General features: G+C 47.6%; 1 protein-coding gene across 5 annotated transcripts in view; it reads left to right on the forward strand.

The window, feature by feature from the left end:
* GNG7 (G protein subunit gamma 7) overlaps window positions 1–25,215 on the forward strand; it is a 65,315-nt gene that overhangs the window by 23,502 nt on the left and 16,598 nt on the right. The window contains exon 1 of one of the 5 annotated variants that reach the window (XM_057432823.1): window positions 13,779–13,964. The exons of 3 other annotated variants lie outside the window; for them this stretch is intronic. The gene's annotated coding sequence lies outside the window, so the exon portion shown is untranslated. Of the gene's footprint in view, window positions 1–13,778; window positions 14,030–25,215 lie in introns of those variants that run through there. One more of the 5 variants, XM_057432812.1, reaches the window with a different exon arrangement.

Genomic DNA, 25,215 nt, shown 5'->3' on the forward strand with positions numbered 1-25,215 from the left:
GCTTTTTAAGTGCAGCTGCTTCTATAAAATACTCAGAAGTTGTTTTAGTAGTCCTTAAAGGAATTGTTGCTGCTTGGAACAATCAATAGCTGAGGATTTCGCAGTAAAAGATGGACTGTGGTATGTGAATACTGGTGTCCCCTTCCTCTGGTTGCCTCCATCTTCATAGTGTAATACTTGCCATGAGTGCTTTCCATGGAGCTTCAGAAGTGCCTTTGTGCAGCAGTAGTCCTTTTGTGAAATCCTGTATTTCCTGTCCCATGTGTGAAACACCAGCAAGGTAAAGGAACTTATGACAAGCCCATAGCTGAGAATAGAGTAACTTGCTCCTGTAGTTCTGTCGTCCTAGGGATGGATTATCTTTAGATCAAGGGTGCTGTATTTCAAAGAGGAGAAGCAGTGTTGCTTGCTTCTATTAGTGTACCCATTGGAACTGATGGGGCAGGAGGCTGAGTGCATGTTTCAGTCCTCCCCATTTTCAGGAAGTGTTTGATATCCACACTGGGCATCTGAAGGGAAGATCTGATCTGGGTCAGGCTGATGCTGCTTTGGGGCAGGAAGACAAACGGTTGCTGTTCTGCAGCAGAAGTTGCTGCAGCAACTCCAGAGAGTTAAGATCTGTGTGAGTCCAAAGCCAGTGGGTTCTGTGTGTCACAGGGAGGCTTTTGGTGGCTAAATATGCCTTTTGGGTATGAAATCGTCTAAACCACAGTTCCTTTGAGTGGGGAAAACCTTACCTGGATTAACTGCCTGCATTGAGCTGCTCTGAACTGCAGAGGTCTCTCTTAAGCCGCTTAAGCCGGTGGAGTATTTTAAACTGGAAAACTCTCTTTGTTATGCTGTGGCCTTTAATATTAAATAACGTCTGTACATTTGAATAAAGGAGACTGTCATGCAACCATCGCTTTAATCGCAGCTCCAGCTAACAGTGCAGTCCAGCCAGCACAGTGGAGCGAGGCACTGGAGCGCTTGCAAGAGGCAGCTTAGCCTTTGCAAGGAGGAAGATGATTTTTCCTGCTGCTCTGAGCACTGCAGGGCAGTCCCAACCCGGAGGTGCCTACAGAATGCCCGGGGTGTCGGCAGATGGCAGCACCTTGCCCTGTACTGGGTGTTATTTCTGGCCTGGAGATTCCTTGGTCCCCTGGATTCACCACCACAGTCTAGACTTACTGACAGACAGGATTCTTCTCCTGTTAGGTAAGCAAGATGTAGACGCCCATTATGCAAATTCCCAGCCATAGTGTCCCTCTGTAACATACTTCAAATTGTCTAAATAAGGTGCTGTTTCATACAAAAACTTGTGGCCAGGCTTTTGGGCAGCTTTCAGCCCTCTCTGCGTGATGCATTTTTCCCCTGGAGATGGCTAATGGGTGCACACTGAGTGTTTTTTTGCCCTCTGTCCAGATGTGGAACCGTGGCAGGAGGCAGGCTGCATAAAGAACTAATGTTTTTCACAGGAAAAACTCAACGGCCAGTGGCTTGCTCCTGTCACTGCAGCACTATTCATACAAGCATCTCCATGGGTGTTACTACATAAAACGTAGCTTCAACAGGCATTTTTTGGTGTCTGAGTGCTGTAAGTGTGCATCCCTGGGAATAGAAGGGTTAGAGGGTTTATTTTTTTAGCTATTTTCAGGGGAAATAACACACTCTGCCCTGTGGTGTCTGCAAAACAGTGGTGTTTGGATGCTCGGGCTCATGTTGACAGCCAGGAGTAAGACTTTGCCCTTTGCAGTGCTGGGTGGGACTCTCTCTTCCTCTCGTGTGGGCTGTAATCCCATCCCTTCCTGCATGGAAAGGCTGGCTGTCCTTCAGCCTCCTCCTGCATTAAGCCCTGAAATGTGCCCTGCATGTTAAGTAATTGCAGCCTGCAATTACTGACTCATGATCCGATCATCTGCAGCTTCCCAGTGCATCTGTGCTCTTGGTTACTTGCATGAGTTAAAATGTCTGTCTGCTTCCAGCAGCATTATATAAACCATCTCATTTTGAAAGTGTGTTTTAACATTTCTGCTTTAAGCTGTGAGATAATGAGAGGGGGTGAGCATTGCTGAGTCAGTTCTTACTGGCTCTGCTTTTTGTCCTTCCTGCCCTCCCACATGCTCCACCTGGGCATGGAGTTAACCTTCAGCAGCGACAGCCCCCATGGGCTTTCCTCACAACACGTAGCAGTAAGCAGAGCCTGGTTTCCTATTCCCCTGTTCCTTGGCCTGAGATAGCAGTCGAGGCTTTTTGGAAGAGCCCTGGCTGAGGAGCATTGGAGATCTGGGGAGGAAGCTTGCCCTGAAGTTCGGGCAAGCCGCTGCTCTGTCCTGCCTTTGCCAGGGCAAACAGCCAGGATAACAAAATCAGCCTTTGAAACACTGAAACTCGAAGTAAAGGGGCATGTATTCTTAGGGGTCAGCTTGGAGAAGTTGGCTGTGTGGTGACCTCATAGCAGCCTTCCAGTATATGAAGGGGGCCTACGAGGATGCTGGAGAGGGACTCTTCATCTGGGACTGTAGTGATAGGACAAGGGGTGATGGGTGTAAACTGAAACAGGGGAAGTTCAGGTTAGATACAGTTAGTTCTTTACTGTGAGGGGGCTGAGGTGCTGGCACAGGGTGCCCAGAGAAGTGGTGAATGCTCCATCCCTGGCAGTGTTCAAGGCCAGGTTGGACACAGGGGCTTGGAGCAAGCTGCTCCAGTGGAAGGTGTCCCTGCTCATGGCAGGGGTTTGGAACTGGGTGATCTTAAGGTTCTTTCCAACCCCAACCATTCTATGTTGCTTCCAGCTGCAGAGCTGAGGTTTCATTGTTTGACAGTGTTGTGTACAACCTAGAGGTGCTTGATGCTGTTGTCTGCTGGCCGGGGAGCTGACAGAGTTAGTCACAAAGGACCGAGCAAACCTGACTCTTGTTTTGGTGTGTGAGATGCTGACAGACGTGCAAGGCATTACCCATCACTGTTAAAGGAGATGGTATGGTGCAGGTCAGCAGGGTTTGTCTGGCTTGTGATCCTTTTGAAGGTTAGAGCTGCCTAAGCACTTTTCTGTTGGTGTGCAATGATGCTTGCTGTGGGTTTTAAACGAAACCTTTCCTGGTGAGATGGGAAGCTCTGGTTGTGGGCTTAACTGGAAGCACAGGTCCTCCTCTGTCAACATGGGGAAAGGATCTGCCCGACTGGGAAATTAGGCTGAGAAGGTGCAGGGTATTTAAGTGAATAATCCAACTGCCAGTTGTTTCTAGAATTGATTTCTGACTTTCTAGTGTGAAAGCCCTTAACCTATTCTGTGAATCTCATTGAATTTATGCCTTCCGATTGCAGAACAGAGCTGCACAGGTATATTGTCATTAAACAGGTTACGTGTTTAGCTGGTTTTTCTAAGTATAGACTTATATAAAAGTGACTAAACAGCACTAACTTTTTACCTCCTTCCAGCCAGTTTCCCATCCTAGTGCAGGGTGCACGTACAGCTGCTCTCGCTGTCTGGACAGGCTTGCATTCCTCAGCCCTGAGGCCAGCATTCCTCTGCTCCTCTGCACCAGCTCATTTGCTTAGTGCTTGTTTCAGTTTTGACTCCTAGAACTGTCTCCAGATCACTTAAGCTGCCAGACACCTTTAATAGCTGTGCATACAGCCCCCACCCTCTGGCATTTTAATATCTTGTTCATACTTACTAAAATAAAATGGGTATTTGGCAAATTTCAGTCGCTTGTTGCTGTCGTTCACTGGAATTAATCTGGAATCCCCAAATGCCATTTGTTAAAGGCAGTTGCAGTTTGCTTAATAGACACTGAGCTATTTCAGTTAAAAATCTGAGAGGAAAGCTGCCTTTTTGGTGTTTAAGTTTTGGTGGCAGCTTGGACTGGAGAAATCTCTGCTTTGGGTTTCTCCTCTGCTCTGTGTACATAGGAGCTCATGCATGAGCTGTTCCTTCCTTAGAACTCAGCCTAGGGTGACTCAGTTTTATTGTCATTTGCTCCCCACCGTCCAGTGCCACAGGGGAAAATGTGTGTGCAAAAGTGTCTAGGAAGAGCCAAATGAGTCAACAATTAGTTTGGGTGCTATGCTTCAGGTTCCGAACAGCATCGCTGCTTCTTACCTATTGCTTTCCTCAGCTTGATTTGTTGCTGGCAGCTGTATCTTTGTCTGGGGAGAAAAAATCCAAACCAGCCCCAAAACATACACAATGCATCCTATGCCTCCATGGCTTTGATGTAATTCTGACCTCAGTGCCTCTAGCCTGAGCTGGAGTTGAGCTAAGACAGTGGTGTTGGAATTCTTCATCTTTTTGAAGTCTAGACCTAAGTAATAGACTTTCTGTGTAACCATGAGGACAAGGCCACTGTGCCAGCAACAGTTACAGTAAATCATTGCTCTGGAAGAAACAGTACAAACAAATGAAGAACAACTTTCCTCGGAAGCCTCCCATTTGAATATTGCCATAGTCTGATTATATGTAATTGATTCTCAGCATTTGGAAGCCAACTAGCAGGTCTCTGACTGTTCGTAGCCAAAGGCTGGACAAAGGCTGATTAAACTGTATTATATCATCTGTACTCCAAGCTTCTTAAGCCTGAATCTCCTGGGACTCATCTTTGCATCTTTTGGTCTGGGCTTTAGTAGCTCTAAACCAAAGGGATGCTTTATTTCCACAGCAGATCTCAAATCTGTTTTGGTGTTTCTATGGATAGTCCCCAGTTTGGGGACAGTTTTGGTTCTCTACAAGATACCTGCTATGAAGGACTTGTAAAGCATCTGCAAGAGAACACAAGAAAGCCTCGGTACCATGAGGACAGGCAGTTTTGTCCAAGAGATTTCCTTATAAAGTATTGCTACAGCTGCAAAGCTCTGCCAACAGGAGTGGTCCATTTCTCTCCTTTTCCTTTCCTTGTTGCAGTGAAGACTCTGCTTCTGCCAGAGTCACACCCAGTGCACTGTGATCGATGCAGAGCATGGAGGTGGCTGAAGATCCACAATAGATGGATTCTTGTGCCTGACTTTGGAACCGGAGATGAGGAGAGGGGTAGCTCTGCAGAACAGTTGGGAAAGGCACTTCCTGCTAATTTTAATCTTCGTGCAGCCAGCTCCTGAAGCAAAGGAAGTGATTCCTTAGTGTGTTGAACAGCACTTGGTGCCACTTGTCATTGATTTCAGTGGGCTAACTGGCACAAAATATTTGCTAGGATGAGCACCTTCATCCTGACCTACTCTTGATGATGGTAGGGTTAGCTTTGGTGACGCATGCTGTGGGAAGCTCCGTTCTATAAGGGATCACCAAAACTTGTCATGCTTTGACACAAGGAATAATAGGAAGTATTTTGGGGCTGTCCCTAAGAGGCCTGATTCCTTTTGAAAGCAGAGCAGATTAGCTCAGAAGGCAGAACTTTGGCTTTGGAGCTTCCAGGGTTTGATTTGTCTGCAGCTGAAGGAGCTGCCCCTATTCTTGTTTGGAGGGGGAGAGGACTCTGATGCTGGACCTGGGGCTTCTATAGCATGGCTGCATGTCAGAGTAGGGTGCAAGCTGTTCATCTTTTGTAGTAAACCCTTGTGTTCAGCAAAAAAGGGTTTCTCAGTCCACAAACACTTTGTTGTGAACTTTGGAGATAAGCTATAATTCAAACCTTCAGGGTTTTTGTTAGCTCCCTACTACCAATAGATGCATCTTACAGAATATTTGGTGGGGGTTTTAATGGTTTGAAATGATCTCAGTACTTTTTGCACCAGGTGATCCATAGAGGACTAATAGTTAACTTCTGCATTGTGCAAAGGGTTTCTTTTGGTTAGCTGCTGGTTGTTGTGCAAGCACATTCACACCTTTACCAGCATCTCCTGTGTGACAAATGCTGTTTTCTGTCTGTCTTAAGGGCTCTGTGAAGATTTACGGTGGCCTTGCAGGGAACAGATCAGTTGTTTTCCCAAGGCCAGGCTGTGGCAGAGCTGATGTAGGAACCTGGGCTAGTCTGCAGGACTGGTTTGGTTTCAAGGCTCTCGCTGCACACCGTGTAGCTCTGAAACAGAGGGTGAGAGTGGCTTAGAGGACCCCCTTCCTAACCATAGCATGTGCTGCTGCAGAGCTAGATGTGACTGTTCCCCGGGGCACCCTGTGCTCAGCAAGTGTGCTGGGAACTCTGGAATCTTGGAGGGCAGCTGGACAAACCCAGTCTGCTCTGCTTCCTTCTTGGGGTTGCTGCTGTCACGAGTCAAGCTGACAAGGGAATCTGTACTCCTTCTCTAGTGCTCATGTGTTAAGGAAACACTTTAAATGCAACAGCAACTGCTCAAAGTCAAATTGCATTTGAAACAGGATAGGACTTAGGACTTCTGCAGCATGTGCAGAACTCCCCTGTGGGTTTAATTGGACACAATCAGCAGTGTGCAGATGGGCAAGGGAGAATTTGAGATTGCGGCAATATAATATTTGTATTAGAACATAAAATATATTTTAGTATCACCAAAATAATCCCAGTTTAATATGTCAGAAAAAGATCTGAGCAATGTTGGGGTTCTCTCTCTTGTTCAGGTTTCCTAAGAGACTAAAGATGTTGTGATTGGTGTTGAGATGTTGTGGGATTGTTTGTAACCTGGTTTAGTGTTTTTCATCAGGTTTTTTCCCTTTCCTTGTACCTCTCAACGCCTTCGGTGTTAAATTTGTATCATGCTAAAATCTGGCAATCTGAGCGCATCCTTTGTCAGCTTTCCATGAACTCTCTATACAGAGGAGGGACTAGAAGAGACTTCACATGAAACATCTTTGCCTCAAAAACTCAGAGCTTATCTAGATGCCTAGGTTCAGCAGAACAGATTTGCTTTATAGACCAGTACCAAAGAGCCCTTTGGTATCTCTGTCACAATCACGACTTGCCCCTAAAACATTCTTTGCAGCAAACTTATCAGCAGTGTAGGTCTCCAAATACATTCCTGGCTTCTCTGCTCCTGGCTGCCCTCCAGCCATGTCACGCTGCATGGCTTCACTGAGAGCAGCCTGTTTGTGTACCTGTCTGCTTTGCTGCTCAGGCTCACCTTGATGTGCTGTAGTCCCTCACTTACACAGGTAGTTCATGCCTTGGGAGGTGGGGGCCTTTGTAAAGGGCCATGAGTTTTTGGCTACCCTGAAGTGATGTTTACGGCCTTTCAATGGGGATGGTCCCAGACCTGTGGGAGGCCAGAAGGATGAAGAGGGTGCACCCTGGGAGCACCCAGTCCATTACTGCTGTTAATTGCACCCGCTTTTCCCAGCTTTGAGAAAAGCTGCTGAATAGTGGAAAAGGAGAAGGGAGAACTTAGGCAGGGGTTCAGGTTCAGAGGTATGTCCAAGACAACAATAAGGGCTATTTAGCCTCATCTCCCACGGTTAGCTTGAATAAGCATAAGGGTGTGAGAGTGCAGTTAACACCCAAAATCTGCATTATAGCTTGAAGGGATGTGAAATACTTGAGGTAGTGGAGGAGTAGCTGCATGCATCACGTGGGGATACACAAAGTGTATTTATTTTTGCTGGTGGTATCTCTTGCCTTCCCATTGCTCTTAGATCTGATGCTTCCTTTGGTCTGTCTGTCTTGGTACGGATGTCCTTCAAATGAGTTAACGCCTCTTGTTTTCAGTAGCTTTGGGGAAATAACCTCTCCTTTCCCACAGTCATGTGCTGGATTTCACAGCAAGAGCATGTTTCTTGCTGGTTGCCATTTGAGCAGCACACCTGGGAAATGCATTACTGGGAAAGAATGGCTGGAAATAGGGTTCACAGGCCCAACAAGTTCAGTTTAAGTGCAGTTGGTTTTGGAAAGCTTGGGCAAAAAGGGGAGTCGTGGTCCCTTAAGGACCCTGCAAGGCATCAGGAGGGGAGGTGAGCTCAGAGCTCGAGTCGGGTTGGAGAATGGGAACTGCTGCTCTGTTGTCTTTGTGCCAAAACAACGCTGGGAGTCTCCCTGAGAGAAATAAGATGGCTTTGGGCCAGTATTTACTATAGGATGGGGAAGAGCAGTGATGTGCTCCCAGGCCGTTCACACGGCTGGGGCTGTGTGAATCATCTTGCACAGTTACCCAGCCTGGGAGGTCGTCTGTCTGCCTTGGCCCTCTTTGACATCTCCCTTTCCCTTCCCACGATGGGTGGGGGAGAAGATGTGATCTCCGGTGAGTTTCCTGTGCTTGGGTGACTCAAGCAGTACTCAGTTGTCTTACTAATGCTTCTCATGTGTCACTAGCCCGTGTGGCCGGAGCACCCAGAAACCTGCTTGTGGGCAGTGCCTGGCTGGTCCGTGGTGGCAACCATCCCACCTCTGGAGCCTCTGCTTCAAAGGCCAAATCCTGCTTGTCTTTAGGATGCCTGGGAATATGCTGTAACAGTCTGTATGAAACTGTCCCAGAATGCAGTTCCTCGGCTGTCAGTTTTGCTTAATCGAAGCTGAATTTAACCTGCTTGGTTGTGATGGAGCCTGGTGGTAGTCGTGGGTTTCCTTCCCGGTACACAGTGGCCCTGCACCTTAGTCTAAACACCCTGTTTCTTTCAACAGCTTTTGCCTGGAGGCTGTTCCCGCATCCTTTTCATAGGTTTGAAACTTGCACTTCAACAGCTGCATTTCTGCACTTTGATTTCTCTCCTGTAATATCCAACTGCTTTATTTTTCCCTCCCTCGAACAAACAGCAGGATCAATGTGGGTTGTAGGTGATGTGCAGCTAATGGTTTCCATCAGCCCTCACCCCTTTCTTTTCTGTTGCTGTCAGGGCTTTCTCCAGTCTCAGATGTTCAGAGAACAGTAATTTGGCTCCTTCATACCATTGCTCCTTCTTAATATTACACTGAAATTAATAGAGGTATAGATGCCATTGTTCTGAGTGTGCTTCGCCTTAATACTTCACCTGGCAATGAAAGTGGTCAGTAAAGCATAAGTGTGAGTTAGAACAATATTTCTTAATGCTTTCAGTGACTTCTGTACCCACTACAGAATATGAGCGGTAAATAGATTCCTTTGGTGCTCTGGCTGAAATCCCATGTGAAGTTCCTATCACTAAGCATCTCTGGTTTGCAGAGGCTTCCCAGAAAAGCCTGTGGAGTTTCTTCACAGTCATTAGCTTACAAACCTGTGTCACAGAGTTGGGTTTGTGGAAGGTTTATCCACATCCAGCCAGTGGCATCTTGCTCCTGATTTCTCTTGCAGCTTCCTCTGTGTTCCCCACCATAGCGGCATGTATAACCATAACCACCATGCCTCTGCCTTGCTGGTTGTCCTGCCAGTCCCACCACTGCTGTTCTCTGCACTGGAGGGCTGTTTGCGGGTCCATGTGGCAGGGAAGCCCTGGGCATCTGAAGACACCCAAGTCTGTTCCCAGCAGTGGTAACTCTGGGAATTGCAAGCGTGGACAGATTAATGGCAAACAGAAATGCTATTTACGTGGTTCCAAGCAGAGAGAGAGAGGAAAAACAGTATTCAGAACTGCAACTGCTGCTGAAGCTTGGTTCAGCGCCAGCACTGCCTGGATTGGTGCCTGCCTAAATCAACAGGCAGTTCAGTTTGAGGGAGTTCCAGGAAGGGCCTGAGAAATACCTTTTTTACTGTGGTTGTGTATTGCTCTTGCTGCCCTGACGTGGAGCCCTAAGCTCGTGGTATCTGGGTCTTGGGTCTGAAAAGGCATGCAGCACAGGCTGAGTGCTCAAATCCTGCTCATGCTCTCTGAAGGGGAATGTGAGTGAGCAGCTTCATTCGGCAGATTCATACTTGTGTTTTGCCTTCCATGGGTTTCATATTCGGGCTGTTTACGTGGATAATTTCAGGTGGAAAGCTTGTGAGTTGGTTGCATTTCAGGCAGCCTTCTCCTCTTCTGGAGCTGATAAATACGTCCCGGTGTATGAAGAATTCAGAGCAGCTTGGCAGAAACCGTATGGTTCAGCTTATGTGCTCTTCAAATTGTCACAGTGTCTGCAGGTCATTTCACAAGAAACAGGGATATAATGATTTAAAGAGCCCTTGCAAACAGCTCTGTGCTGTTTGGTCTACAAGCTGCTCCATCTGCAACTTACATTTTGGGTTTGCAGGCTTTGCCCTCTGTCCTGTTCACGCTTTATGGTTGGCTGACACGAGACACAGTGTGACACTGTGGGAACCAGGAGGGAAGCAGTTGGGAAGTAGCTTAAGAGGGTTTGTTGGGATAGGGAGGAGGTGGCAAGCAGCACCTCACTTGTTTCTCATCATGAGTTTCCCACGTTGGTAGCAAGGCCATAAATTAGATGGGGAGCTCTGTTGTCCAGAAGTATCTGATATTTTAAAGAGGCTTATTTTGTTGCCAGAATATACCGAAGTATTTGTGTAAGGGCAGCAGGCGTGGGGCCCTTCATCTTTGCAAAAGAGGTGGTTTGGTTTAATGTGCTATTGAGATAAGTTCATAATTAGTTTGCCATTAAGAGCCTGCCTCTAACATGTTTGTAGGCTCTTAGCTCTTAGCATGCTTTCCCAAGTGGCTGATTTGAAGACTTCTTTAACTTGCTTGAAGGTTCTGAAAGAGGTGACAACGGGGGGGTGGGATCTGTTGGCAAGCCTCCAGACCTGAGGCTGTTGTGCAAGAAAAGGTGTCTGATACAACCACACACAGAAGTACCACCGAGCTTGAAGTGGAGGAGGGTAACTGAAAGGCTTCCACGTGTTTTATCCTGCGCTCAGGTTGGAGATAAGGAAGAAGTTCTTTACTCTGAGAGTGCTGAGGCGCTGGCACAGGGTGCCCAGAGAAGTTGTGAATGCTCCATCCCCAGCAGTGTTCAAGGCCAGGTTGGACAGAGCCTTGTGGGGGCATGGTCTAGTGTGAGGCATCCCTGCCCATGGCAGGATGGTTGGAACTGGATGATCTTAAGGTCCTTTCCAACCCAACCATTCTGTGATTCTGTGACCTAATCTCTAACCAAGTGTTCAGCTGCCAAACAAACCAAAAGCAGCTGATTCATTTATGATCAATATTATGTGGAAAGGAAAATGAGGAGAACTGTGGGGTTACGTTTGATGGAGCGATGCTGTACAGCCTGCTGTGTGACTCAAGCGGGCTACATTCCTGCTTTTGTTTTCTTTAAAATGTGAAGAGTTAACTCCAGTGCTTTTAATTAAGTGGTTTGCATTCATCAAGGGGTGAAAATAGCTGGAGGGTAGATAGAAGCTATCCTTCATGCACAAGGCAAGTCCAGCAGATTGTATTTTGTCCCTACGAGACAAAGTTACAGTACAGTGAAGACTAACCACATGGCTGTGCTGATGATGAGTTTATTCTGCTCAAGCTGATGGACCTGCTTAGCTTATCTCACCTTAGGAGGCCGGTAATAGACCTAGAGAGGTGACAAACAAGCTCTGGGTGCAGACCTGCAATGCATTAACCTTTGTTTTGAGTAACATGTTATTTGCTGTGCCTGCTGCTTGTGAATCTGATGCCCATTCCCAGATAGCCCTGTTTTTCCCCAGATAAAAGCCACAGAACCCTAGCCCGGTGCTCTGACAGCGACAGCAGTCACGCTGACGGCCACAGGAGCTTCTGTTGTTTGTCTGGGTGACCACAGGGTCATTTGTCACGCAGGAGCTGTTCAGTCAGGCTGTGCGCAGGGGAAACAGCAAGCCACGCTTCTCTTGGCAATACAATGAGCCAAAGCTCATCTCGGTCTCCCCTCTGGCAGGTTCAAGCCATTCCCCTTGGCCTGGCCCTACATCCCTTGTCCCAAGCCCCTCTCCAGGTTTCCTGCAGCCCCTTCAGGCACTGGAGCTGCTCTCAGGTCTCCCCTTCAGGAGCCTTCTCCTCTCCAGGCTGCCCCAGCCCAGCTCTCTCAGCCTGGCTCCAGAGCAGAGCTGCTCCAGCCCTCGCAGCATCTCCATGGCCTCCTCTGGCCTCGCTCCAACAGCTCCACATCCCTCTGGTGTTGGCGGCCTCAGAGCTGGATGCAGGACTGCAGGTGGGCTGAGGCACTGGCACACAGCGAGTGCTGTGTAACCTGCTTCTTGTGCTGGAAGGATCAGATGAGATAGAGGGGATAGATAGAGTATGACCCTCAAATCATTTCAAGTCCTGGAGCTTTAGAAATCATAAAACCAATAGCTGTGGACTGCTGGGTTCTTGCACGTTTTCCTTCCTCTCCTGGCTGCAATCCAGGCTGAGCAGCTTTGCACAGTGAATCTTGATGCAGCCTGAGCACTATAGAAGCTGTGCACGTAGAGGCTGACCCTTTCTGTTGTAAACTTCTTTCATTCAAGTTCACAGCTTCAAAGCACTATACCCAAATTAATCTGAACCTGGCAGATGAGCAGAGGAGCTCCTGACCCTTATTCTGTGCCATTTGTAGTGTTTGTGCTGTTCTAATTGTGGGATTCTGCAGAACCACTTTGTGAGTGCTACAGAGAACAAATGGGTACAAGCAGAACAGGCTGATGCTGGAGGAGCAGCTTGTTCCAGAGATCTGTGCTGTGTGCTGGCAGCAGAGGACTCCTGCTTCTGGTCAGGACAGGCTGCGCTGCAGCTGGCTTTGTGCTCTCAAACAGACAAGTTGTACCCTTCAGGCTGGGTCACTGTGGGGTTTTTCTTTTGTTTGGGTTTTTTTTCGTGTGTGATTTTTGTGGGCCTTTTCGGGCGGTTGGTTTTTGGATAATAGGATAGCTCTGAAAGGAGCATTACGATCTGCCTGCAGCTCTGGGGTCAAGCTTCCACCTGGCCAAGGCTTGAGCTGCTGTGGCTGCTCCATGTGAATATTTGCTGCTCTGGGAAGTTATACATAGCAAAAGTTCACCCCGTGGAGGGTTGCTGTGTGCACATAAGTTATGTGTCTTCTCTTTCCTCTTTATGGGATTTGTTGGGACAGAACAACAGTGAGCAGCGCTGGGACAGGCACTGGTTGTTCCATGCTCAAGGTGGAACCTGGCTGCTGACCTTCTGTTAAGTGTGTGCTTCTGATCTTGCAGGAGTCGAGGAGTTAATCCAGACCATCCGAAGATTGATGTTTATACAAAGTGTAAAGCCAGTGACATTTCCCAGGCACTTACTGGCATGGCTGATTTGGAGTCGGTGGATGGGGATTTATTTTTTAGTTGCCTTTGTTCTGCAGGGTTGCTAATATTCCCGAATGGAGTGTGCTTTTATCAGCAGCATCTGTGGTGCACGGTCTGACTCATGTGCTCTTTGAGTGAGGATGACAAATGGAGAGTGGAGACAAACAACTCCCCAGGATCAGTGTGCACTGGGAGGGAGGAAGGAGGGAATGGTCATATTCTAATCATGTCCTAATTGCTGCCCTCACGTGGGGAAGTTTGTCTTTTTGCTTCTGAAGAAGTCTCATTTATCTGATCAATTCCTTGGATGCAGAGGAGGCAAAACTGAGCATCTTTGATAAATGGATTGGAAAACTCTGCAGCTTCTCAGTTTCCCCTGAACTCTAGGAGCAGTGTGCCCTCAGTGCACCTCTAATGCCCTGGCTCTGATGGTTGAACCATCCCTGTGTATGCACCAGGGGCGATTTGTTGTTGAAGACGTCCTGCACATGCTTGTCTGACTGGCAGCACTGGATTTTAATCCACTCCATTACAGCAGCGGCCTGTCCTGGTGCAGCCCCAGCAAAGGTATTGCATGTCCCTGGCAGCAGGACGGGGCAAACAGCCTGTGTTGGCTGCTGAAGGAGCTCGGTCACGCTCTTTCCTGTGGCTAAAAATAGCTCAGAAATGTTTACCACGCTGTGTGCCGGATTTTAACCTCATTTAGTTATCAGGTGAAATTTCAGAGGTCACTTGTCATGGTTAACAGTGCAATGCAGCTTAGCGTGTTAGCTCTGGTCAAGCCAGTGCTGGCAAGCTGTGTGTTACCCAGCTGAGGATAGAGGGGCAGGGAAAACAAAACAAAGCCCTTTCCTAGGGTAACCTTCTGAGCAAGTGCCTCTTTTGTCTCCCTTTTCCATGTGCCTCCGGGTGGGAACAGAGGAGGGATTTGCTTGTTGCTCTTGAGGGCATTTTTGAAGAGGATTGGGGACCAGGTAGAGGAGTTTCCACGCAGATTTCATGCTCTGATGCGAGGCTGGGGGTATCTGTGGGTGCGAAGGTAGGTGAGGCAGTGCTTTGAAATGCTTTGCTTGAAAAGTGAAGTCCTCGTTCTGGCATTTGTTGAAAGGGGATTGCCTACAGTCATCCTTTTTAGGAATAGATGGTGTGAAATTAAGCTGCCTGATTTTCACTTTGATGTGCCTTTTAATTTTCACTAGAACATAAGCATTTTAACTTAATATCCCCTATGAAAAAATGCCTTTTTATCATTAGTCTTTAGAAGAGATCCTTAACTGAAATTGAAATACAGTCTTCAAGAAATTGCACAACTTTGATCACTGAACTTAAAAGCTAGGAAGGAGATGGGATTAGTGCTATGACTTCTGCAGATAAATATTTGTAGGCACTTGTAACTTGAACAGAAATTAAAGGGGGGAATAAACATCTGTCCTTTGAGCTCTGCAGCTCAAGGTTTGGACACTTCTGGAGCATGTTAAATTACTCCACATTTCCTCTGATCTTAACCCATCCATAACTTCAGTCTGCTTAATGGTCTGAGGTGCCTTGAGCTGTGACTCACTTTGAGTTCATCCATGAGTTACCTGCTAAAGTGCAGCAGTGCTTTTGAATTGACATCGACTGGTGTACCTGCACAGCTTGACAGGAGATGGAAGTAGGTGCTGAGCTGCAACCCAGCTCCTGGGCAGAGTGGCTGGAAGCTGAGCATGAACCACTGGTGTCTTCCAAACATCCATGGGTTTGCTGGACTCTTTCAGCATCCTGGGGGCTGTGTATGAACTAATACAGCACGTGGCTTTTCCCATGCAAAGCTACATCAGAGGTTTAATTTAAGTTCTACTTTCATGATAGCCCTTCACTTAATACTGCTCCCAAGCTTTTAAAGCCAAGCCTTACTGGAGAAGACTACGAGCAGCGCAGCCACAGGCTTACCCAAGTGTGGGCATAGGCACAAGGGTATTGCAGGACAAACTTGGAGGCCTGTTTGTGCCCTGAGCACTGAGTCCTGAATTCCTTCCTGAAGGAAGAGGGAAGACCCCCACCCCCCCCATCTGCTGATGGCTGCAAATGTGGGTACCAGTGAAGGCTGTTGCACCCTGCAGCTCATTCACTTCTCTGCCCGTGGTGCCTCAAGCTGCTCTTCCAGGAGTTTGGGGTAGTTCTGCACAACTTCAGTAAAGAATTAGTTTATCTTGGATGGACACAGAACTTGTAGCTTCATTTGCCACCTCTTGCATAAAGCAGAGCCCTGGGAAGCTGGACTTGTTTACAGTAAACTTGCAAATAGCTTTGGACATGCTGCTGAACCTCATTGAAAGCCTAAGAAAGCAGTGTCTGCTACAGAGATACTGCTGCAGTGGGTTAAAGCAGTTTAACCACTCTCCACTCCTCCAGCACTTCACAGTATCAGCTCTGGTTCTTGCATTCAGTACATGCAGAACTGGGTTTGCCATGATGCTATGGTGCTTCCTTCCTGGCACTTTAAGGCATTTGTTCACTTGGATGGGAACCTGCTAGAAGGAGAGTGCAGCACATGGCCTTGTAATTGCTTTAATGCTGCCAGTGTACAGCCAGAGCAGTGCAAGAGGCAGCTGTATCATCCCCTAAGCGGTGGGGATGGCTCAGCAGGATGCTCTGATGGCGTTTATGGACTGTAGCAAGCCAAAACCCTGGTGGTCAGCTGTGTGGCATCTGAGCTCTGCCTCGCTTCTGTGGCCTCAGTGGTGGAGTTTATTATCTCAAACACTTTATCTGAAGCCCTCGGCTATACAGGAGCCAGGAGGCTCACGCAGAGCTATCTTTTGCTTTTAACTTTGGGATGATGTTGCTTTCAAATGCACTTCCTCAGTTTCCATAGGTCTGCTGGCTTGGGTTTATTTACTTGAGGATGGTATCAGCTGAAAGCTGGTTGACTTTGCCACGTTAATGTGTTGCAGTTTCTCTGCTTGTAATTCCAAGCCAGATGTCACCACAGTTGCTCATGGATTTGAGCAGGCATTTTGTCATCTTCCTATTGCTGTAAAATTGCCAACAGTTTCGGGCTGGCAGCCAAATCTTCATGTATGTGATCCTGGTGGGAGTGAGGTGGTGATATGCTGTTCTTCAGTGGCCTTCTTTGAGGATGAAGGGATTTGGTGTTACAAGTGTGCAGCATTGGGTCAAAGTGGCTTTTAAGGTGGTGTTTACTCTGAGGCACTGACTTGAAGGAGCAGTTAGGGCTGGTGTTGATGAAGTAGGTGACTGAAGGGGGTGGGAAGAGGAGAGTTACAGGATTCCTGTAAAGCTGGGAACCTGCTGTCCCGTCCTAAGTGTCGCCAGTTGCTTCACAAGTTGTGGAATATTGACCTGTTCAAAACCACTTGTAGTTAATGGAGCGCGGATCTTCTGCTTCTCAATTTCTCTTGCCTTAAACAGCCTCTGGAAAACTTATAAACCAGTCATTTGAAGACACTCCTAACATGGTAGCAAATGCTGTGAAGGGAAGGCTCTGTCTTATTCCTACCATCTGTCTCGCCACACATGCCAGATGATGCAATGTGCTGTGTGCCACATGAAAATAAACCCTTTTATTTTTACCCAACTGCATTTAGGAACACATTAGCAGAATATTTAGCCAATCCCTAAATTTGGGACTGATCTTACTTAATTCCTCAAGGCAACGCTAGCACACTGCATCCTTCAGCGCTGGAGCTGGCACCGAAGAGCTGCAAACTCCTACTCTGACATTAAGAGGAACGAGCCTGTTCCACTGTGGTGCTCAGAGCTGAGCTGACTTACACTGATTCACTGGGTGGAAGCGGTGTTTGCCTTCGAAGGACGTGTGTGCACATGTGTGTGCGTGCTCCCGAGGCTCCACTGTAGCGTGATCTGTAGGACAAGGGGTGTGAGGCACCAAAGCTGTGGAGGTGGAAGAGCTGGAGGTGCCTGGCCAGCAGTTGGCACATCGAGTGCAGCTCAGCTCCTGTATCCCCTGCAAGCTGTGGTTGGGTCACTGGAGCATCAGCTGTGGGTGGCAGCATGAGATGTGTCATGACTCTGAATGCTTTAATGAGTGTTCTCTCTGCTTGCTTCTCCTTCTGCCAGTGCTCCCTGTTGTCCTGCAGTTATTGCCTTTGTTCTCCTGTGACCAGGCTGGTCTTACTGCAGCTGGGCTGGTTCATAGTACTTCTGACCGCAGAGGTATGTGTCACGAGTCCCTCGTTCAGATCTGTGCATGAACTTGGAGTGCTCCCAGTACAGGCTGGGGACTGTTTGCAAGCAGCAGATCTGCTGCTGTCAGACGCATAAAGTTGTCAGGTCTAAGCCATGGCTGGCAAGCATACTAGCTCTGGGCGTGCAAGCTGGCAATAACTGTGGATCTTACTGCTAGAGCACTTTGAGTTGCTTTAAAGCTTTGCTGAAGTGAGTGCTAACCCTTAACCCCTGATGGTCTTCAGCATAAGTAACTTCACCAGTCTCCAGCCTGCTCCAAACTGCATTTTTAGTCCCTCTTTTTTGGCTCAGAAGCAAGCCAGGACCTCATGTGTGGGACATTACAGCCAAAACCAAGCTTGTTGCAGAGCAGGAGGAAGTTTGCAGTGCCAAGTATCCCAACAGGCTTCTTTTTTAGCTGTAGTAGCAACTAATATCAAAGCAGCTTGTGGCCACCCCACCAAACTCAGGCAGGCATTTTCACATGATGCTAAATCCTGTCTTTCTTCCTTTTATTTTTAGTATGGGAGATTCCAAGTAGATGCAGCACTATCAAATCAATCTTAGTGTGAATGTGCAACTTCAGGCAAATAGCAGGAGTCATTTGAGGCTCTTGTATAGGATGAGGGCTTTCCCTTTTACTTCAGCTAGCTGCTAGGAATAACCTTTGCCTTCCATTGATGAGGCAGCGTGGGCCTGATGTCATTTCTTAATTCCTACTTGTTTTGCTGGAAGTCCTTTGGGAATATTGTGCGCGGTGGAACAAGAACTGAGGAATCTGCAGGGCTTTCTCTTGGCTTTTCCAGGATGACCCTGATGCAAATCGAATCTCTCAGTGATAACATCAGGCTTGTAGTGTCTGCAGGCGGGTTGAGTTGTGTTCCCCTTGGGCATGGTGCTGATGGAGTTAGCTGACACTTAATGCTTTAGAAAGGCTTCGTGTGCCCCCCGGTAACCTGCTGCATCGGCTTGAAAACCTGCTCAGAAAAGAGCCATTGTGCAATAAGCTTTAGGTCTGGGTCCTTTTGGATATAGCTAGGTTAGTGCAAGACTTGGAACACATTAAATAGTGGGAAGTGAGAACGGAGCCCAGTTTTTAACTACTTGGAATCTGAGGAATTGACGAATAGCTCTCATGGCAAAACAGGGCTGCTAGGAACTGCACTTCTTGCTTAGTTAAGACCTGTCTCTTTTCATACATCTAAATTAAGCTCCGTAGACAGGCAGGAGCCAGTTGCAAAACAAGCCCAAAACATGTAGTTAATGGTCCTGTATTAAAATGCAATTGCAGGAAAGCCTGGTGTTGCAGCATAAATGTGGCTCCTGTCATTGTGCCTGCCTGGCTCACTCTGGTTTTTAACTGTGGGGTGTTTTATGGTCCCCGAGCAAGAGCAGGAGAGTTGTGGCATCAGGACAACCTCTTCAATGTCTCTTTTGAGAGAGATGAAATGAAACTAGTTGCATCCCCGTTTCAAGCTCTGACAGGGAAATCCTTGGTCCCCCTCGGCTAGGAGCATCCTGGCAGCGTGTTGCCTCCCCCCCAGCCCTGCCCCGGGACAGCTCCAGACCTTGCCCTGTTACCTCCCCACCTTACAAAGAGCTGCCTGTGCGTGAGCGTCTGACTCAGCTTTGTCCTTTTACTGTTGTGAAAAGCGATGTCTGGGTGGTTTGTGTTCCTCCCCCTCCTCTGGCGGAGCCCGCAGCGCTGCGGACGGGAGCGGTACACGGCGCTCGCTGCGTTGGCAGGGTGATGCTGGAGGAGGGTTCCCCGACCCTGGAGCCTCTGCACTGATGCAGCCCATTGACGTACTTGCTCCCGCATCAAAGTGACGGTGGCCGGGCTGCCTGGCTGAGTTTTTTGGGTGTTTTAATATTAAAGCGCAAAGCTGCGCAGTAACCACGTGGGTTTTGTTCTTTGAAGTGGTGCTGGCTGAGTGCCTGAAAAACATTCTCCAGTGGTGGTGGAAAACAGTCCCATTACGTTTTACAAACAGTTTTCTTTTACTTCACCCCTTTCTTTCAGAAGCCTGACAATAGTCCTCTGGAGGCTGGATCTTCTGTTGCCGGCAGAGGCTGTCCTATAGCTGACTGCAAACAGGACTTGCATTAGATGTTGAAGAAATAAAGCTTGCCGTTTAGGTGGCTGGATCTGGGGCTGTCTTCCCACATTGTACAATACGTGTTCCTAACCTTGTTCAGCGTCTAGCTCTTGGCAAGCTAAGAGTTGAAAGAGGAGCCTGCAGTTCTAAGCTTGGTGCTTCAGTCTAGAGGGTTTTAAGCAGCTTGAGTGTATTCATAGGGTTGGAAAGGACCTTAAGATCAGTATTGCTGCTGACCTGAATGCAGCAGGGTTTAAGATGAAAAATACAACAAAATGAGGTGGGTTTTGTTTTCAGAATTAACATATAGTTCTTGAGCAAGAAGTACTGGACTAACCATTATTGGAAAGGGCAAGGAGGAGGGGAAATAGGATCAGCTGTAGGAGCTGACAGTGTGTGGCACTAATAGCATGCGTATGTAACCTGTACCTTTTAAATGCACTGGTGATGTGTTCCTCGTAACTTCAGCTGCTAAATGAAGATGTTAATTAGCCAGGGATTAACAACTGTGCTTTATGTATTGCAATACCAGGTATACACACCTCAGGTGAGTCTCTTCTGTGATTTTTAGCCAGGCTTGGTCACTAAAAGGCAGCATTTCAGTGATAAAAGCAGCCTTCTGTAGCTGGTTCATAGCAGCACAGCTGGACAGGGTGGAAATACTTTGTTCTTTTTCTAGCAAATGCAATTAGTATTAAATTGCAGGAATAAAAATTGGGATTTAAGGGCACACAGCTAGGCTGGGCTTGGCTTCTGAGTCATTTTAAAGGTAAAAATGGGGTGTTTTTTAAACATGAAGGTCAACAGAAATCTTTCCATGAAACTTTTGATATCAGTGGTCATTGTTTTATTTCCTAAGTAACTAAATAATGCCACCAAAACCAATTTCTTCTTTCAGTGGGAGATACCACTCATGGATGTAATGCTCTGCTTTGTTAGTTGTAAGTTAGGTTTGGGCATGGGCTCTGATTTATTATTTCATGCAGGGGTGCAGCAAGGTGCTGAAAGGGTTTCTGCAGCCCAAAGCCCAGCCATGGAGAACTTAATGTCAGCATGGTTGGAACTAGATGATCTTAAGGTCCTTTCCAACCCAAACTATTCTATGATTCTGTGGTGACTTGTGTATTGGTGTAATTTGCTTAGAAAACTGGTAGAATTCCACTCACCCCTCTGTAAGGGAGCTTATCATGGGATATGAATTTCCTGTTGCCTGTCCCCTACTGCTGAATGCAGTAAGATGGGCAGCCAGAAAATCACGTTGGTTCCTGTATCAGTGCCTGTCATTTGTTCCAGTTTGGGTTAACTTGCCCCTGCACAGAGGTTATGGTTTTCCAGTTTTCCTCTTGCTGTCAACTCTGTTTTGATATTTAGAGCTGATTCTTATAAATAGGTCCTTTTGAAATATATGAGCATAATATAAACTATATGAACCCGTGTAAATGTGCTGAGGTATGTGCAGGGTGGGGTGCTGATAAGCAGATGTTTGTGTGATGCCTTTTTAACCTTAAATTCAGCACAGTCCCATCCAGAGTCTCTCAGAAGCACACAAGGTGGCCGAGTGAATTATTGTACTCACTGTTGTAGCTCTAAGCTCAATTTGTTCTTTCTCCCTTTTATCATAGAATCATTTGTGTTGGAAGGGACCTTAAGATTATCCAGTTCCAACGCCCTGTTGTGGGCAGGGACACCTTCCACTAGGCCAGGTTGCTCCAACCTGGTCTTGAACACTGCCAGAGATGGGGCAGCCACAGCTTCTCTGGGCACCCTGTGCCAGCACCTCAGCACCCTCACAGGGAAGAGCTTCTGCCTTAGATCTAACCTGAGCTTCCTCTGTTTCGGTTTGAACCCATCACTCCTTGTCCTGTTGCTACAGTCCCTGATGAAGAGTCCCTCCCCAGCATCCTTGCAGCCCCCTTCAGACACTGGAAGCTGCTCTGAGGTCTCCACACAGCTTCTCTTCTCCAGGCTGAGACAAGGGATTTCTGCAGCAGCAGCCTCCCCTAGGAATGCTGGCAATGTGAAAAATGCCCCCATCCTGCAGTGCTGCTGCTCTCCCTTATCTGCCGGTGCCTCACTGCCCACACCGGGGCACGGGCTCTGCTCAGTACACAGATACCCTCCTGTCCTGGGCAGTGCCACCGCTCCTGCTGGTGTTCAACACAGCATCTGTCAGTGCCAGCGTGAGTCGGGTTGCATAAAGCCAGTGTTCACAGGAGGGTCACTGGTTTCCCCAGCCAGCCCCAGTGCCACTGGGGGCCTGTTGGCCCACTGAGTGTGCAAGACAGCCACTGGCATGAGGATAGAGATCACCCCTTGTTGTAAGCCTCCCTCATGCCTGGTATCACAGGTGATGGGATTTCTTGGTTCCATCATTGCAGAGAGGCTGCATGTGTTAAATAGGACTTTTCCAATCACTTTGTGTTGAATGTTTATGTTTAATTCTTTCTTCTGTATTCCCAGGAGCATTCCAGGAGTAGGTAGACAATGGTATATCTGCCTCATGGCCATTTAAGGCCATTTGGTCTTGGAAAAAATCAAGAAGTGATGCTGGATTAAGTTTACGTTTCTTGTCAGAGTTGTCCACAAAAAGCAGCTTTAGTCACTTGTGCTCTTCCAGCCTTAGGCTGTCTCTACCCTCTGGAGTTGAATTGAACTTCACCTTCATCATGTGCCAGTTTGAATCAATCCATTTCAAAATGAGGGGAGCTTGTCCTGATGCACAACCTCAGCATTGCCAACTACATGGAGGCAGTAATGCCATAAGCTGGGGGCCAGGCCACTGCGTTGGGTTTTATTCTGGCTGATGCTGCAGTTGAGAAGTGTGTGGACTTGCAGGCCTGTACCAGTGCATCTCCCCGCCTAGAGGGAGGGTTTGCTCTGGAACAGAAGCACCTTACACTGATTTTAATTAAATCCAGTTGTAGCTGGGCATTTTGTTCTAGTTTTAAATGAAAAGAATGGGCTGACTGCTCCTTTTTCTTAATCCCCATCACTGTCAGTCATCACTCCCACGAACGACTGATGGTATGAGATCTGCTGAGTGCTTTTAGCATGAGGGTAGTGTAAGTCTCTCACTGATTTTTTTGGGCTCATCTGGCCTTAACTTTGCATGGAAATGTTTTAGGAGCCCTTCCTGTCTAAACTGTCGAATGATTTAGAAATAAATAAAAGCAAGAAGGCTCAGACAGCTGCAGAAGGCAACTTTTAACCAGTTTTTGCTCTATCTGCAAGGGCTTTGGGCCATCTTTTTCCCCCACAAACACGCTTCTTGAATGCACATTAAAAGTGGATGCGTTTGGGGGTTATTTGCAGTAAGTCCATGTATAGAGAAGAGTGAGCACTTGTGGAGCTGGTGAGTGGTGTCTCTGTCCCCCAGGAGCTGTGGGGCTGATGCTGACTGGCTCAGATGTACTGAGATGCCGTCGGTTTTTGCACTGCTGGTTGTGCAAAAGGAAGGCTTCTTGCCCTTCTCTTTCTTTCAAGTTCACTGCCAAGCACATAATTCACCTGGCAAGGGAATTCATACAGAAATGGGGGTCTAAGGTAACTACAGGGCTGTGTTCCTTGTCCAGTGTGTGGATGAAAACTGGGGGCAAGAAGTGCCATTGGGTAATCCTCAGGATTTCAGTAGAGGGTTGATTTTGCAGTGCTCTGGGACTTGGAGGTGCAGGTGAGCGGCCAGCGATGCTCAAGCATGTCCAGTGTAAGCAGAGAAGGATGGCACCTGCTTAATGCTGTGAATTCAGGGGTGTTTGGATGTTTTATGTGGATCTTGGTTTTTTTCTAACCTGTTGTATGTGCTTTTCTAAATATAAGCACCAACCCTATGGAAAACAGTCAGTGAGCCAAAGGTCACCCATTACCTGAAGGCAGATCCTTCACGTGCCTTCTGGTACAGCCCTTTCACACAATGTGCAGGTTCCTTTTTTAGCCTCTCTGCTTTATTTGCAGGCCCAGCCTTTCCCCAGCAGTTCCCAGTCCCAGCCCTGAGCTCATTGCTGAACCACTGCCAGCCCAACATGATTTTTCTTCCTGTAAAAGAGACAAAAGAACACGACCTGCTTCCTCTCCCTGCCTGCCCAGCGGATTCCAGCGCTGATGTAGGAGTTGTTCCTTGTTGCAAACCCTCACATGATGTTGCAGTCATCGGGATTACCAAAAGACCCGGGTTTGCATGCAAACAGCCGCACAGACACTGCAGTCACATGGAGATACTGGCCTTTTAGAGTCACTGCTTTGATGGTTGAAACAAGTGCAAAAATAGTCAGCAGGCTGATCGGGCTGTGTCCTCATTCGCATTTGGAAGCAAGCCACTTGGGTTTTGCTTGCCTGCAGCTGATCTGGGGAAAGAGGGTGAGCTCTCATCTGTGACCTATTGTGAGTTTCTCCCAAGCCCTCTGTAGCTACATCAGTAATGAAAACAAGATGACTAGAGAAAGTCATAGGACTCCTCTTGTAGCAGTGCGTTTTGTGGGTGTCTGAAGAAAGCAGTTCTGTTGACACTCATGTGATGTCTCTGCTGCTAAAGGTCACTCACATTTCTAATGAAATTAGAAGGAACTGGTCCCCAAATACAAATGAATCCCCCCTGCAGGCAGTAGCTGCAGTGAATAAGCATCCCTGAGCAGTTCAGCACTAGCAAGTGCCACACCAGCCCAGCTTCAGAATACCCTGAGCTCTGAATTGGTTTTGAAGCACGTAGTTGAAGATGTTGTTGAGGCTTTGCTTCACACCGAGCTCTAGGGTGTGACTTTCAAGAGTACCAGTGAGGAATAATGGCTCTGAACTTCTGCAGTGCAGATGAGGTGCTGCTGCATCGCTGTCTGTCTCAGAGGCTTCATTAGCAATGGGGGTCAGAGGATTTGGGGTTTGTATTAGCAAAAAAGATATATGTATTTAGTGTAGCCCATACCCAGACATGGCTGGCTCAAACCTCGCAGCTGTGGTGTGGTGCTGGGCAGATGTTGAAACGTGGTGCTTTGCTGTGCAGTATTGGGCTAAAGCAGCAAATTCAGCCCTCAAGATGAGTCTTCCACACGTGCCACGAGGATGTGGCTGTTTGCTTTAGCTCAGCCCCGCAGTGTGTTTGGGGTCCCAGCAATTACAGGGTCATAGCTGTTGCTTTACTTCATCCTGAATCGCTTTCCTCCTTCATCATAGCTGTGAGTAGCTCTCTGTAAGCAGGTGAGATACTAACGTGAGCAGGGATCATGTTTGTTTCGATTCAGGGTCACTGAAGGAAGGGTTAGGCTGGTGGAAACTGCTCTTTTCTTACTGCTTGAGGTCTGTAGTCAGTGTCTGGACACATTGCCCATGGCTGTGGAGTCAGTGGCTTACTTAATCTGTGTTGCTAAAGGAAGGTCAATATTGCAGCCGCCTGTCTTGGCGCTGTGTTTTTCAGTGCATCGTTGCCTTGATCACTGATGGCACCGTTACGTCTCGAGAGATTTTTGCATTCAGTGTCTTCCCCTTGAAACACCCATTGCTCCACTCCCCTGTTCACAGGCTTGCATCTTTCAGATGACCCATGGGAAAAGGAGTGAGTGCTTCAACCTTGAGCTTCACACAGATTGGAAAGGCTCTCACTGCATATATGGGGGCATCTGGTTTCTTCACTGACTCAAGATGCAACTGCTATAAACCCAGTTTAGGTTTTAAAAGCTATACTGTGCTGTTTTGCTGCTCATATCCTTACCCCTATGAGTATTTGCAACAAGTAAGCTCACCCACAGCTTTGGAAGCTCTTCAGTACAGTAGTAGAAAGCATTTGCAAGTAAGTTGTGACCCAGATGTGTCCATAGCAGATGCACCGAGTAAAGAGGTTTCCATGTGGCTGCTCCTTGGCAGTAATTGCAGTTCAAAGCAAAGGAGTGTGAGCAGCTCACACTAAAGATGTCATTTATGAACCTGGAAAACCAGCTCTTCTGTGTTCTTG

The sequence above is a fragment of the Pezoporus wallicus genome, unplaced genomic scaffold, assembly GCF_028554395.1.
Source record: "Pezoporus wallicus isolate ANWC-B61680 ecotype Strahan unplaced genomic scaffold, APGP_CSIRO_Pwel_v1 contig_10287, whole genome shotgun sequence".
NCBI lineage: Eukaryota > Metazoa > Chordata > Aves > Psittaciformes > Psittacidae > Pezoporus > Pezoporus wallicus.